This window comes from Macaca nemestrina, chromosome 18, assembly GCF_043159975.1.
Source record: "Macaca nemestrina isolate mMacNem1 chromosome 18, mMacNem.hap1, whole genome shotgun sequence".
Lineage (NCBI taxonomy): Eukaryota > Metazoa > Chordata > Mammalia > Primates > Cercopithecidae > Macaca > Macaca nemestrina.
Genome location: NC_092142.1, coordinates 52305986 through 52319099, shown reverse-complemented (window position 1 = coordinate 52319099; position 13114 = coordinate 52305986). Strand labels below are relative to the sequence as shown.

The window sequence follows — 13114 nt, the reverse complement described above, 5'->3', positions numbered from 1 at the left end:
GATGACAGTCACATAGATCTATGAGTATACAAGACTTCTCCCTGAAATGAGGGTTGGGTTGTCCTCTTTCTGTTAAATTCTCAGATTTAACAGAAAGGCTGTCTTCTGCCATGAGGATACATTGATGTAAAAGCTTGAGAGGTTTTAGTGCACTTCTTCACACTAACAGACGTGTGAGGATATATGACTCTAAATCACACAATGTACAGTTCCTGCCTGTTTAATATTTGCCTTTCAACCTCTGCCTCTGGTTTTGGTCCCTGGCAGTTGCTGATTTGTGGCAAAATCCTGGAACTCAGAGTCAGAAGACTGGGTTTAAGTTCCATCATTGCCTTTTCTTCAGCCGTGGTATCAATCCCTCTGTCACTAAGTGATTGTGACAACACTTTCTACAGTTGTTGGTGGCATTAAATCAGATGCTCTATAATAGTATTTTGTATAAACCGTAAAGCCGGATGTGACTGTAGGAGCTTGTAGTGCTCATGAGTATCACTGCTCTTCCTTCACGCAGTTGAGAGACTATCATCCCCAGACCAACCCTAGTGTTGGTAAAGGAGCAACTGACACCAAAAAGAAGAAAATAAATAATGGCACTAACCCTGAGACAACCACTTCTGGCGGTTGCCACTCACCTGAGGATGTGGGTCTTGGCTGGCCAGGCTCCTAGGGACAGAGGGCCCAACGGGTGGTGGAGGGTAATTGTTAAGATTGTGGAAGAACTCCCAGGCACTGCTTAAGAATTCTGGGTTTGAATCTTACCTCTCCATCTGCTGGGGATACGATTTAGGGCAAATTGCTTGAGCCCTTTGGGCCTCTCTTTTCACTTCTGTAAAATAGGAGTGGTATTGTTTTACTTACATTTGTGAAGTTTAAATGAGATTTGTCATTGTTGTTTTTATGTTAATCCCTAGTCCAGGGCCTGCTGTAAACTCTCCTTCTTGGGCTTGCATTTCCTGAAGTAGTTAGAGAGTATCACAGGTTTCTGTTAGCTCTGAGAGTCTGAGAGTTGAAGGCCCACTAGAATGGAAACCTCAGGGCCGAGGGCTCCTGTCTGCCTTTTCCGTCGTATATCCTTGCTGTGAAGAACCATCCCTGGTCGGTATGTGCTCAGTCAGTGTTTGTTGAATGATTGCACCTTTCTAAATCACAAGCTGCCAGAAGGGTGGGCTTTTCTCACACTCCATCTCTGAAGGTTTATGTTACTGGTTTGGTTTCAGAGAGAATCTGGTTTCAGACTTTCAGTTCTGTGGCTGTGGGCAAAAACCAACAAAGACCCAAATCCTTTTTCTTTGGGAGTTGAGGAGAGTTTACCAGTTTGTGTTCCCATTGGGTCTGAGAACTTCGCTTTCAAAATCCATTCCTGGCCCCTGCCTACCGCTTCCTGGCCTGGGGAATAGAGTCGAGGGGGCCACCCTCAGTCACCTTCCTTTGACTCTCCCGACAGAGACAACAGAACCGAGCTCAGCTGGAAGAAGTAACGTAATTTCTTTGTTTGCTCATGACATGACTGCTGGGTTTGGGGGGGCACTCAGATGTAGAGGCCCCAGTCTCATCCCGCCCACTCCCAGCCTGAGGAAGAAGGCTCACCCCCCAGATTCCACCCCATCCCCACAGGATCCCTGATAACCTGGTCCCATGGGTGGGCCTGTCCTGGGGCAGTGGTGCCATTCTGGGGGCATGTCTCTTGCTGTGCCATCTCTGTCTCCCCCTAGGAAGAGCTCTGCCTTCCTCTTTCTATAGAAAAAGAAGGCAAGCCCGCAGTATCAGCAAGCCCTAAGGAGGGAGCTAGAGGTGAGTGGAGGGTGTGAAGTTCCCTCCTGTCTTCCGGAGAAGGTTTCTTTGCTTCTCTTTCAGCACTTGCTTGTCTTTTCTCCCAAAGGCCCAGGTTCATACCATACGAATCCTTTCATGTCAGAAAAGTGAGCTTCAGACGGCACTCTATTACAGCCAGCATGCTGCCCAGCAGTTGGAAGGTGGGAATCTGGCACCCCGTCATCCTTCAACCTGGCACTTTGACAGGCCTTTAGGGGGAGTCCTTTGGGCCGCATCTGAATGTCTCCCATTCCAGGAGAGTCCAGGGATCTGGTCAGCGGCCTGCATGATTCATGGAAGTTTGCAGGAGAGTTAGAGCGGTCTCTCTCTTTGCTGTCATTACCCAGAAGAAGGCGGCGGACAGGGTGAGTCCAACCACCTGCCCCGTCCCCTGGGACCCTGGCTTCGCAGATGGAGGAGTGAGCCTAAAGGTCCCTTCTGTAGGATGGAGTGTCCTGCCCAGAAGGTAGCATGGCCATTTCTTGCTGCTTTTGTGTGTGGTTGTTAGAGGAAGACGGGGGCTGAGTCGGCTGCTGTGGGTGAGTTGGGGGGTACTGTGGGGAGCGAGCACTGGACAGAGAGCTCGGAGGCCAAGTGCCTGCCGTGCCCATACTTGGCTGTGGCCTTGGCCCCAAGTGGTGGTCTAAGTGGTGGTTAGGGTACTTGTACCATAAAGGTACGGAAGAGTATCTTGAGTATGTTATTATCTGTGTTGAGAGAGGGAGCACGCATATGTGTGTGTGTATGTATTATGGTAATATATATAAAACATGTTTGTAAGGATTCATAAAAAACTCAGGAGAGAGGAACAGTGTTGTGGGGGAGATGTTTCCCTTCTGTACTTTCTGAGTTTTGGACTATGTGAACGTATCATCCTTTTAAAAAGTCAATAAAAGATTAATTTCCTCCCCCTTGTCTGTGCCCCTACCCTCGGTGAAAGAATGGGCTTAGAGAATCAGATATACCTGGGTGTTGAAATCCCAGCTCTAAGTGATCTTAGGCAAGCACTTAACCTTTAATACCCCATGTTTTTCATCTACACAATAGAGGTAATAATGGTAACCGTCACCTATGGAGGTTGTGAGGATTAAATGGGACTGTTAGCGCAGTGCTTGGTGAAGCAGTCAGTAAAGGTTCCAACAGTGGTAGCAATAACAGTAATAACAATAGCAATATTATCTGATCTCTCTGGGCCCCCGTTAGCCAACTATAAATTCAATCTCTTTCCCTGTCTCTTCCACCTTTACTGAGTTCTTTGAAAAACAAATGAGGGCCAGTGCTCTGACTCACGCCTGTAATACCAGCACTTTGGGAGGGCGAGGCGTGCGTATCACCTGAGGTCAGGAGTTCAAGACTAGACTGACCAATATGGAGAAACCCCATCTCTACCAAAAATACAGAATTAGCTGGGTGTGGTGGCACATGACTGTAATCCCAGCTACTTGGGAGGCTGAGGCAGGAGAATCACTTGAACCCGGGAGGCAGAGGGTGTGGTGAGCCGAGATTGGCCCATGGCACTCCAGCCAGGGCAACAAGGGTGAAACTCTGCCTCAAAAAACAAAAAACAAAAAAACAAAACAGAAAAGAAAGAAACAAAACCAAGAAAAACAAATTAGACCATGGGCTTGGAAATGTCTTGAGAACATGTCAGGTGTGATTGGGAGTGAGGAAGTGTTACTGTGGAGTAGTCATGAGAGCTGTTGTTCCTGGTTGGCCAGCTGCTCCTCTGCCTGCTGTGTCCTCACTTCACCTGTCTCTATTTGCAGTACATCGAGGAGTTAACAAAGGAGAGGGACGCCCTGAGTTTGGAGCTGTACAGAAACACATAGGATGGGGGAAGGTGGGATGGGAGGTCTGGAGGCCCTTAGCGTGGGTGGTGTGCTGGGAGGTGGGGGGTACAGGTGAGCATGGTGAGAGGCTCATGCAGGTTTTCATGTGTGTGCAGGGAAGCTCTAGTGCCAGCTGTGCCACTGACTCATGGGTAGCCTCAGGCAACTCATGTCTTCTCTCTGGCCTGCCACCCGGGACTTTTAATTCCTGGGGTCCCTTCCAATGCCACGGTTCTGTGGTTGTGGGCGAAAGTAGAGGGTTGATCACCAAAGTGGTCCTTTCTGTTCTTCATTCATTCCTTTCTCTACTGCCTCTGGCCATAGCAGAACCAATGAGGAGCTGAAGGAGAAAAATGCCGAACTGCTAGAAAAACTTCGACTTGTAGAATCTGAAAAGTCTGAGATCCAGCTCAACGTAAAGGAGCTAAAAAGGAAGGTGGAGAGGGCCAAGCTGCTACTGCCACAGGCGAGTGGCTGCAGCCCCGGGGGTTGTGGGAGCCCCATCCGGCTGGGACCTTGGTCTAGGGATCATGCAGGTTATGGGGAGGTCCAGCCAGGAGCTCAAAAATTTGGGTCCTTGTTCTGGTCCTGCATAGAATCCTCTAGAGTGTGCTAAAAATATACAAATTGGGGCCCTGCCTGGGATATCAGAATCTCAGAGTTAGGGCTTCAAAAAAATTTTTTAAAGGATTATGGATGAAAACTATTATTTTATAGATTACATTTATATGGCTAGCTCATGAGTCTTTTTCCTTCTGAGGTTCAAACCAACACTTTCACTGTTCCAGCAGCAGCTGCAGGCGGATGCTGACCACCTGGGTAAGGAGCTGCAGAGTGTGGCAGCAAAGCTCCAAGCCCGGGTGGAAGAGAACGAGTTGTGGAACCACATGAACCAGCAACAGGAGGAGAAGTTGTGGAGGCAGGAGGAGAAGCTGCGGGAGCAGGAGGAGAAGCTGCGGGAGCAGGAGGAGAAGATGCGGGAGCAGGAGGAGAAGATGTGGAGGCAGGAGGAGAAGATGCATGAGCAGGAGGAGAAGATACGGGAGCAGGAGGAGAAGTTGTGGAGGCAGGAGGAGAAGCTGCGGGAGCAGGAGGAGAAGATGCGGGAGCAGGAGGAGAAGATGCGGTAGCAGGAGGAGAAGATGTGGAGGCAGGAAGAGAAGATGCATGAGCAGGAGGAAAAGATATGGGAGCAGGAGGAGAAGATGTGGAGGCAGGAAGAGAAGATGCATGAGCAGGAGGAGAAGATACGGGAGCAGGAGAAGTTGTGGAGGCAGGAGGAGAAGCTGTGGGAGCAGGAGGAGAAGATGCAGGAGCAGGAGGAGAAGATGCGGGAGCAGGAGGAGAAGATGCGGGAGCAGGAGGAGAAGATACGGGAGCAGGAGGAGAAGATACGGGAGCAGGAGGAGAAGATGTGGAGGCAGGAAGAGAAGATGCATGAGCAGGAGGAGAAGATACGGGAGCAGGAGAAGATGTGGAGGCAGGAGGAGAAGCTGTGGGAGCAGGAGGAGATGATGTGGGAGCAGGAGGAGATGATGCGGGAGCAGGAGGAGATGATGCAGGAGCAGGAGAAGAAGGAGCAGGAGGAGAAGATATAGAGGCAGGAGGAGAAGATGTGGGAGCAGGAGGAGAAGATGCGGGAGCAGGAGGAGAAGATGTGGAGGCAGGAGGAGAAGATGCATGAGCAGGAGGAGAAAATACGGGAGCAGGAGGAGAAGATGTGGAGGCAGGAGAAGAAGATGCGGGAGCAGGAGGAGAAGATGCGGGAGCAGGAGGAGAAGATGCGGGAGCAGGAGGAGAAGATGTGGAGGCAGGAAGAGAAGATGCATGAGCAGGAGGAGAAGATACGGGAGCAGGAGGAGAAGATGCGGGAGCAGGAGGAGAAGATGCGGGAGCAGGAGGAGAAGATACGGGAGCAGGAGGAGAAGATGCGAGAGCAGGAGGAGAAGATGCGAGAGCAGGAGGAGAAGCTGCGGGAGCAGGAGGAGAAGCTGCGGGAGCAGGAGGAGAAGCTGCGGGAGCAGGAGGAGAAGATACGGGAGCAGGAGGAGAAGATACGGGAGCAGGAGGAGAACATGCAGGAGGAGAAAATACGGGAGCAGGAGATGTGGAGGCAGGAGGAGAAGATGCGGGAGCAGGAGGAGAAGATGTGGTAGCAGGAGGAGAAGATGTGGAGGCAGGAAGAGAAGATGCATGAGCAGGAGGAGAAGATGCGGGAGCAGGAGGAGAAGATGCGGGAGCAGGAGGAGAAGATGTGGAGGCAGGTAGAGAAGATGCATGAGCAGGAGGAGAAGATGCGGGAGCAGGAGAAGATGTGGAGGCAGGAGGAGAAGCTGTGGGAGCAGGAGGAGATGATGCAGGAGCAGGAGAAGAAGGAGCAGGAGGAGAAGATATGGAGGCAGGAAGAGAAGATGCGGGAGCAGGAGGAGAAGATGCGGGAGCAGGAGGAGAAGATGTGGAGGCAGGAGGAGAAGCTGTGGGAGCAGGAGGAGAAGCTGTGGGAGCAGGAGGAGAAGATGCGGGAGCAGGAGGAGAAGCTGTGGGAGCAGGAGGAGAAGATGCGGGAGCAGGAGGAGGAGATGTGGGAGCAGGAGGAGAAGATTCGGGAACAGGAGGAAAAGATGCAGAGGCAGGAGGAGAAGATGTGGGAGCAGGAAGAGAAGATGTGGAGGCAGGAGGAGAAGCTGTGGGAGCAGGAGGAGAAGATGTGGAGGCAGGAGGAGAAGCTGTGGGAGCAGGAGGAGAAGATGCGGGAGCAGGAGGAGAAGATTCGGGAACAGGAGGAAAAGATGCAGAGGCAGGAGGAGAAGATGTGGGAGCAGGAGGAGAAGATGTGGAGGCAGGAGGAGAAGCTGTGGGAGCAGGAGGAGAAGATGCGGGAGCAGGAGGAGGAGATGTGGGAGCAGGAGGAGGAGATGCGGGAGCAGGAGGAGGAGATGAGGGAGCAGGAGGAGGAGATGTGGGAGCAGGAGGAGAAGATTCGGGAACAGGAGGAAAAGATGCAGAGGCAGGAGGAGAAGATGTGGGAGCAGGAAGTGAGGCTGCAGGAGCAGGAGGAGAAGATGCAGGAGCAGGAGGTGAAGCTGCAGGAGCTGGAGGAGAGGCTGGGGGAGCTGGGGCGGAAGGCCGAGCTCTGGGGGGAGCAGGTGGAGGCGTGTGCAAACCATGGAGATCATACGGAACGATCTCACCACAAATTAGCAGATGGTGGTTGGCTCCCTCTGCTTTTCCACCAGTATGTGGCCTACAGTTTGAATGGTGGGAGGTAGGGTGTGAGATTTGAGGCTGGGGAGGGAGGCATGGCCTCTAGGCAAGGGAGGCAGTCACTTAGGCCTGGAGGAAGGGGCCAGGGGCCAGGGACCTGGGCAGGCGACAGAGTCCCACAGTGCCCTCGCTACCCTGTTTATGGGCCTAGAATCTGGAAGCCAGCCACTAGCTACCCTGACATCTATCCTGCAGGTAGAGCTGAAGAGCCAAGAGGCTCAGAGTCTGCAGCAGCAGCGAGACCATTATCTGGGTCCCCTGCAGCAGTACGTGGCCACCTATCAGCAGCTGGCCTCTAAGAAGGAGGCACTGCCCAGCTGCAGCAGCAGGAAGCTCAGGGCAAAGTGGTGGCTGAGATGGCCCACCAATAGTTGCCAGAGACCCCGTTGAGGGAGTTGATGAGGGCGGGGCCCCGAGGGCGACGACCTGGCAACCTCTGTGCCTTCTCACTCTCTTTCCTGGCCTCTTAGGAACACCTAGAAGTTGCCATCCAGCAGAACCAGCAGCTGCAGGCCCAGTTGAGCCTCATGGCTCTCGCTGGGGAAGGTATGGGAGGCCGCTCAGAGGAAGAGGAGATGAGCCCCAGGAAGAAGGGGGGACTGTTAGGAGCGTAGGACTGACTCTTTAGAACAGTTGGTCATTATGCCGACCGGGTATCCGCACTAAGTTCAGCATAGATATGGTGACCTCCTGGGAGTGGGGACCACCAGGGTGGCCTCTGAATGGGTGAACTGGCCCAGGTCGGAAATGGAGCCTGTCAGAACTCCCGTGTTGATTGGTAGTGGGACTGCACCTGGGCAACACAGGGAGACGTTGTCTCTTCAAAAAAAATAAAGAACAGCTGCTGATTTCCCTCTGGGGAGGGGCTGGCCCGGGGTTACACAGTGAGGGTGGGGGCAGAGGTGGGCCCACTGTTACCTCCCTTGTTGGGTTGTCTGAGAAGCCCTCTGGCAACCCCCCACAGGAGATGGATTGGACAGGGAGGAGGTGGAGGAGGAGGAGGCACCTCGGCCCAGGCCAAGCATCCCAGAGGAACTGAAGAGCCAGGAGGCCATGGTGAGCCCGCCTCTTCCTGCCCCTCCTTTGCTGCCTGCCTTGGCGGTCCCTCCCAGACCCCCTTATGCTCTTGGTTTCCCACCTTCTGATTTCTCTGGACCCTCTAAGACATGCCACACCTCTGCGGGGGTGGGGGTGGAGGTGGGTGTGGGCACGGGCGTGGCAACAGACCACCTTTCCCTCCAGGTGGAGCTGGTGTTTCCGCTTGTGGGTGACCGTAACCAGGGGCATGGCGGATTGCGGGCAGCTGCCCAGAACCCTGCTGATGAGTCCGCACCAGGGACCCTAGGCCCTCAGGAGCTTGGAGCTGCCGACAAGCAGGGTGGTGAGTAGAGCCTTTGGGTGAGGTGGGCAGGTAGGAGCAAGGGAGGGCTTGCACGGTGCTCAGTGCCCTGCCTTTCTCCCTCCAAAGATCTTTACAGCAAGCCCTGCGTGCCGTTCTTCTACCGAGGAGACCACAAGAAGGCAAAGATCATAAACATCAAAAAGCCGGCAGCAAGGCCTGGAGAAGAGTAAGCTGCCATGTGACTGTTTAGAATATAGTCTGAGCACAAACCTGAAAAAAAAAAAAAGTATTTATTTTAAATTGTGGCAAAATACTGGCCAGGCGCAGGGGCTCACGCCTGTAATCCCAGCAATTTGGGAGGCGGAGGCGAATGGATCACCTGAAGGTCAGGGGTTCAAGACCAGCCTGGCCAATACAAAAATTAGCCAGGTGTGGTGGCGCATGCCTGTAATCCCAGCTACTTGGGAGGCTGAGGCAGGAGAATCGCTTGAACCTGGGAGGCAGAGGTTGCAATGAGCTGAGATCGTGCCACTGCACTCAAACCTGGGTGACAGAGCGAGACTCCGTCTCCAAAAAAAAAAAAAAAAAAAAGTTTCCTCCTTACATGTATGTTTCTATTGGTTTTTTTCTTGGTCTTTCTCATTTAGTCCTATCTTGTCTTATGGCATTTCCTAGTAAACTTTTACCTGCCTCCAGAGAGTTTTGACTTTGACTTTATGGCACACAATTGGAGCAAGGGCAGATCACCTTCATCTAGTTTGGGATTAAGCTGGTTCAAGGTTTTAGTTTTTGTGATGGGTGGTCTATTTTGTATTCACTTGGACTCCTAGGGGTGGCCCTTCCAGGGTCCCATCTCCTTACTGGGACCCAAATTCTCATTAGGTCATTTCAGCCTGTGAGAGTGCCAAACATTCAGCTAGGCTTTCCAGCCTGTTAACTACAACTTCATACTCACTTTCTTAGCCTCTTAGTCCTCTACTGTTTACCAATCACCAAATGTGGGAAAAGCACTACAGACTCAGGGTCACCTCCTAGGACTGGTCACGCAAGTCCTGGCTAAGGTCTCCAATTACCTTCAAACAATTGTTTTTGCTGGGGCACATTTTTGTCCAGTTTTTCTTTTTTTTTTTTTTTTTTTTTTATTATTATTATTATACTTTAAGTTGTAGGGTACATGTGCATAACGTGCAGGTTTGTTACATATGTATATTTGTGCCATGTTGGTGTGCTGCACCCATCAACTCATCGTTACATCAGGTATAACTCCCAATGCAATCCCTCCCCCCTCCCCCCTCCCCATGATAGGCCCCGGTGTGTGATGTTCCCCTTCCTGAGTCCAAGTGATCTCATTGTTCAGTTCCCACCTATGAGTGAGAACATGTGGTGTTTGGTTTTCTGTTCTTGTGATAGTTTGCTAAGAATGATGGTTTCCAGCTGCATCCATGTCCCTACAAAGGATGCAAACTCATCCTTTTTGATGGCTGCATAGTATTCCATGGTGTATATGTGCCTCATTTTCTTAATCCAGTCTGTCACTGATGGACATTTGGGTTGATTCCAAGTCTTTGCTATTGTGAATAGCGCTGCAATAAACATACGTGTGCATGTGTCTTTATAGCAGCATAATTTATAATCCTTTGGGTATATACCCAGTAATGGGATGGCTGGGTCATATGGTACATCTAGTTCTAGATCCTTGAGGAATCGCCATACTGTTTTCCATAATGGTTGAACTAGTTTACAATCCCACCAACAGTGTAAAAGTGTTCCTATTTCTCCACATCCTCTCCAGCACCTGTTGTTTCCTGACTTTTTAATGATTGCCATTCTAACTGGTGTGAGATGGTATCTCATTGTGGTTTTGATTTGCATTTCTCTGATGGCCAGTGATGATGAGCATTTTTTCATGTGTCTGTTGGCTGTATGAATGTCCTCTTTTGAGAAATGTCTGTTCATATCCTTTGCCCACTTTTTGATGGGGTTGTTTGTTTTTTTCTTGTAAATTTGTTTGAGTTCTTTGTAGGTTCTGGATATTAGCCCTTTGTCAGATGAGTAGATTGCAAAAATTTTCTCCCATTCTGTAGGTTGCCTGTTCACTCTGGTGGTAGTTTCTTTTGCTGTGCAGAAGCTCTTTAATTTAATGAGATCCCATTTGTCAATTTTGGCTTTTGCTGCCGTTGCTTTTGGTGTTTTAGACATGAAGTCTTTGCCCATGCCTATGTCCTGAATGGTACTACCTAGGTTTTCCTCTAGGATTTTTATGGTATTAGGTCTAACATTTAAGTCTCTAATCCATCTTGAATTAATTTTCGTATAAGGAGTAAGGAAAGGATCCAGTTTCAGCTTTCTACTTATAGCTAGCCAATTTTCCCAGCACCATTTATTAAATAGGGAATCCTTTCCCCATTTCTTGTTTCTCTCAGGTTTGTCAAAGATCAGATGGCTGTAGATGTGTGGTATTATTTCTGAGGACTCTGTTCTGTTCCATTGGTCTATATCTCTGTTTTGGTACCAGTACCATGCTGTTTTGGTTACTGTAGCCTTGTAGTATAGTTTGAAGTCAGGTAGCGTGATGCCTCCAGCTTTGTTCTTTTGACTTAGGATTGTCTTGGAGATGCGGGCTCTTTTTTGGTTCCATATGAACTTTAAAGCAGTTTTTTCCAATTCTGTGAAGAAACTCATTGGTAGCTTGATGGGGATGGCATTGAATCTATAAATTACCTTGGGCAATATGGCCATTTTCACGATATTGATTCTTCCTATCCATGAGCATGGTATGTTCTTCCATTTGTTTGTGTCCTCTTTTATTTCACTGAGCAGTGGTTTGTAGTTCTCCTTGAAGAGGTCCTTTACATCCCTTGGAAGTTGGATTCCTAGGTATTTTATTCTCTTTGAAGCAATTGTGAATGGAAGTTCATTCCTGATTTGGCTCTCTGTTTGTCTGTTACTGGTGTATAAGAATGCTTGTGATTTTTGCACATTAATTTTGTATCCTGAGACTTTGCTGAAGTTGCTTATCAGCTGAAGGAGATTTTGGGCTGAGACAATGGGGTTTTCTAAATATACAATCATGTCATCTGCAAACAGGGACAGTTTGACTTCTTCTTTTCCTAACTGAATACCCTTGATTTCTTTCTCTTGCCTAATTGCCCTAGCCAGAACTTCCAACACTATGTTGAATAGGAGTGGTGAGAGAGGGCATCCCTGTCTTGTGCCAGTTTTCAAAGGGAATTTTTCCAGTTTTTGCCCATTCAGTATGATATTGGCTGTGGGTTTGTCATAAATAGCTGTTATTATTTTGAGGTACGTTCCATCAATACCGAATTTATTGAGCGTTTTTAGCATGAAGGGCTGTTGAATTTTGTCAAAAGCCTTTTCTGCATCTATTGAGATAATCATGTGGTTCTTGCCTTTGGTTCTGTTTATATGCTGGATTATGTTTATTGATTTGCGAATGTTGAACCAGCCTTGCATCCCCGGGATGAAGCCCACTTGATCATGGTGGATAAGCTTTTTGAGGTGTTGCTGAATCCGGTTTGCCAGTATTTTATTGAGGATTTTTGCATCGATGTTCATCAGGGATATTGGTCTAAAATTCTCTTTTTTTGTTGTGTTTTGTCCAGTTTTTCTAACTGCTCTTGTGGGGGAGGCTAATCTGTAAAAAGCTACTCTGCCTTTAGTGAAAGTTGAAAACCTCCATCTGTGTTTTTTTTTTTTTTTTGATGGATTCTCGCTCTGTCACCCAGGCTGTAGTGCAGTGGCATGATCTCTGCTCACTGCAACCTCCGCCTCCTAGGTTCAAGCAATTCTCCTGCCTCAGCCTCCTGAGTAGCTGAGATTACAGGCGTGTGCCACCATGCCTGGCTAATTTTTATATTTTTAATAGAGACAGGATTTCACCATGTTTTCCAGGCTGGTCTCGAGCTCCTAACTCAAGTGATCTGCCTGCTTCAGCCTCCCAAAGTGCTGGGATTACAGGCGTGAGCCACTGCATCCGGCCCATCTGTCTTTTAAAACATGTTTTTAATTTGAGGCATAATTTATATTCAGTGAAATGCACAGATCTGGTTTACATTTTGATCAGTTTTAACAAATGCATTACCCATGTAACCCACCTCCTTTGAAGATACAGAACATTTCTATCATCCAGAAAGTTCTGTGCTTTAATCCTATCTGGCACTCCCCCAGCAGCTGATGAACGTGCTGAGGACATTGGTACAGGATTCTGGCCTCCCCAAAACAGCTGCTTTGACAAGCCTGCTTGCTTTCCCCAGCGCTAAATCCCTGCCTGCTCTCTCAAAATTTCCGTCTTTAAACTGGTTGTACCTACAACCGTCCCTCATCAAGTCAATAGATAAATAAACCCTGAAAAATAAACACCCTTTCCTGGCCCAGCAGCCCACAGCCTAATATTTACTGTATACCCACGCTTTCAGAAATGGAACTCGCCTGCTTGTTCACCCTCACTAGGGTGGCATCTGCACAGGAGCAGCTGGGCTCACCCATTCAGCAAGAAGCCAACAGCTGGACAGTGACACTCAGACCCCAGCCTGGGTGAGCCTGGCTGAAAGCCCGCTTCTTTCCGGTCCGACTGGAGAGAGGGGGTGGAGCACACACAGCTCTACTGCCTTCCACATCCTTCAGCTGTGCTTCCTCCTGGGAGACGGAGCTGTTCATTAATTTGGCCAAAGCCTTCTTGGGGTCTGTAGGTTTGACAGGCTGGGTGTGTGCGGGCCACCATGCTAGAGAGAGAGGCTGGTGTGTCCGAAGGCAGCCACCTGGCCAGAGGAGGGTCAGCCCCCTTGGTGACCTCCTTCCCCCTGCAGGACACAAGCACCCGGCACTCTTCACTTGTGACTACTCCTCT

At 49.6% G+C, this 13114-nt stretch overlaps 1 pseudogene; it reads left to right on the top strand.

The window, feature by feature from the left end:
- The window catches only part of LOC105494115 (golgin subfamily A member 6-like protein 26), a 36299-nt pseudogene that overhangs the window by 9763 nt on the left and 13422 nt on the right, over window positions 1-13114 (top strand).